The sequence below is a fragment of the Capricornis sumatraensis genome, chromosome 17 (assembly GCF_032405125.1).
Source record: "Capricornis sumatraensis isolate serow.1 chromosome 17, serow.2, whole genome shotgun sequence".
Lineage (NCBI taxonomy): Eukaryota > Metazoa > Chordata > Mammalia > Artiodactyla > Bovidae > Capricornis > Capricornis sumatraensis.
In genome coordinates this window covers 29,670,492-29,673,580 of record NC_091085.1, presented here as the reverse complement: position 1 = coordinate 29,673,580, position 3,089 = coordinate 29,670,492, and the positions used below count along the sequence as shown (strand labels likewise).

The 3,089-nt window shown below is 33.4% G+C and overlaps 1 pseudogene; it reads left to right on the top strand.

Annotated features, from left to right (window-relative positions):
- The first annotated feature begins 1,027 nt into the window (after positions 1-1,027).
- LOC138094224 (U6 spliceosomal RNA) lies at positions 1,028-1,101 on the top strand (annotated as a pseudogene).
- Positions 1,102-3,089: the final 1,988 nt, after the last annotated feature.

Below are 3,089 nucleotides of genomic sequence, written 5' to 3'. Positions count from 1 at the left end.
ATATTTTGATCATCAATCTCTTAACTGAAATACTATTTGCCAAAGCTTTCTCCCATTCTGCAGGTTGTTTTTCATTTTGTTGTTTCTTTTCCTGTGCAGAAGTTTTAAGTCTGATATAGTCACATTTGTTGATTTTTGCATTTGTTGTGTTTGCTTTCAGAGTCATATCCAAAAAATCATTGCCAAGATAATGTTAAGGAGCTTCTTCCCATTCCCTGTATTCTTGAAAACAAGTCAGCTCTATGACTTTTGCCAAGATTGACTACTCTTATGGGGACAGGAGAGATGGAAAAAAAAAAAAAAAAAGGAGGAAAAGAGGGTCCAAAAACAATGTAAGGCCCAAATATACATGACAAAAAAGAGTAAGACTTCCAACATTTCATACTGTTTCAGTAAGGACAAACACATGGTCCTTCACTTTCTTATTGAGAAAAGGTAAACTTGGTGAGAAGTTGACAAGATAGAGTTACTGTATAGTGAATATTCACCCAATCAATTTGATGAAATAAGCAAAACATAATAAATTGGGCAGCTTTGTTCTTCAAAGTTCAGCCTAGTGAAAACAATCATAAACATCATGTGGAGCAAAGCTGTCATTCTCTAGGATAGAACTGATAATTTTGTCAAACCTGAACAGTCAATGCTCTGTTGTGATTGGGTCATAGAATAATCAGAGGCCAGCTATCCTTAATCAGAAATTTAGCTTACCTGTAGCAGGTTCATGTTGATGTATGGCAAAACCAATACAATATTGTAAAGTAAATAATAATAATAAAGAAATTTAACTTATTTAACAAGCAAACAGAAACAGTATCACTGAACACTAACTATATATGAGCAGCTCCTTTGTACTTTTTCAAGGTGTGATTTATTCCAAAGTAGAATCTACAAAGTGGAAACCACATGTGAACACTCATGGCAAATCCACAGAATATCAAACAAAGTAATAACTAAGATATATATAAGAATGGCCTCATGTTGGATTCTATAGCACACAAACTAAAAATTAGAAAAGATAAGCATGGCCTCATGATGCAGAAAAGATGAGCATGGCCTCTGAGCAAGGATGATGTGCAAATTTGTGAACTGTTTCATATTTTTGGAGTTTGGGATTAACTTATACACACTAATATACATAAAGTAGATAACAAACAAGGACCACTGTATAGCACACAGAACTATATTCAATATTTTATAATAACCTATAAGGAAAAATAATCTGAAAAAGAATACATACATATGTATGTGTATATATACATATATATACATACACACAGAAATAACTGAATCACTTTGCTGTACCCCTGAAACTAACACAACATTGTAAACCTACTATACTTCAACTACAAAAATGGCCTCAATATTTATCTTTTAAGAACTGACTCATAATAAGCACTGAAAATTAAAAGGATAATCTGTTCATAAATAGCAGCATGTTTTATTTTAATTATTTAAGTTTACATCCAGGACAGTTGCAAGATAACCATTTAATTCAAAAAATACCCCCTTTTGGTCTTAAATACATTCACTTTTCATTTGTTAGTTCTGGAACTGAATAGAAATAGCAAAAGTGTTTACTTCTCTTGATTTCATTCACATGGTCAGTTGCATTTGTAAAAGTGAAATTTACCAGATCAAAAAATCCTGCACTGACAAGCTGTGAGCAATGACAATAATTCCACTAATGTAGTTGCCAAGTACACTAATTATCCTAATGATGATTCAGTCTTCTGATAATCACATCCCCCAAGGACCTTATACAGTCAGTCTACACAGCTGCAAAGTCCTCTCCAGTCTCATTTTGCTTATTCCTGTCTCAATTTAAAACTATATAATATTACTTTATTAGCATAAAATAATCATCATAGCTGAACATGAACTGAACACACAGACAGCTAGACTGCTGAAGGGCAATCGAGGAGACTCCTACATGAGGTGCTTAGTCCTGTCATTCATTTCTCCAATGCCTGATAGAGGCATAATTTATACCAGAAATCTGCTTCCATCTAAAGCAATGGTGTGGATTTTGAAGGAATAAAAATACTTAAGTGATCTATTCACCTAAATCAATGGGCACACTGTTTGATAAAAATATTTTGAAATCCTAAGTGATTTCTTTATAGGGTTTTGGGAACTTTTTTTACTTCTTTCATTTTCAAGTAGCAAATCAAAATGACTTTCACAAGTCAACAGAATTTTAAGGTCTAATTTTCAATAAAAAAGTATTTACCTTTCACAGAATTAAGATAGCAAAACCTGTGTTTGGGAAAAAAGACAACAGTTATTTACTCTGCATTCAGTAATTTTGTAAAATATTGTTTTATATTTTAAATTTAAAATAGATATCTTGAGTAGATTTTTACATTAGTTCCCTTTGTACCCTGTGTTTCGTGGGCCAATGTGGAGCCACCAGGGTGGATGCTGTCCACACAGGTCATTTGCATCACAAGTAAGAAATAAAACTTAGAAGACTCCAGTCTTTTAAAGAATCTACTAGAAACCTGTCAAATGTTTGTGCTGGAGGAACAGATTATTACCCTGGACAGCAATCAAACCTGTTATCTACCACCACAGGAAGAAACAATCCCTGTTTCAGCCTTGAAAAATGTAGTTCAGGAAGCTCTAACAGAGTCGATTCCCTGCTTATAAGATGTGTAGAAACAGAAGAGGCTAATGGAAATTACCTCTCAACAGGTCTTCCAAGTTATAATCAGATAAAAAATTTCCAGAAACTGCCACTCTCCAGATATGCTTAATTTTGATATTACTTTCTTTCTTTTTTGATATTACTTTTTTAAATATATCTTTCTTTTTGTTTTCATTTGTTCATTTGAGTGGAATGATAACATACAACAAATGGAAAGAACAGAACAAGTAAGTTTGGTTCTCCAAAAATAGATGCCAAGACAGAATTACACATTCAAGATATTTGTTGGGAGTAAAGGTTTTTTAGATAAAAGGCAAAGAAAGCAGGGTTGGTAGAAAAACCTTTCAGAAGACAATGCACCTCTGGCTTCTGTAAAAGGGCCAAGAGAGGTATAAAGGGCTGGGTAGAAAGTGACTCAGACTGCAGTGAAATTCTGGCAAAC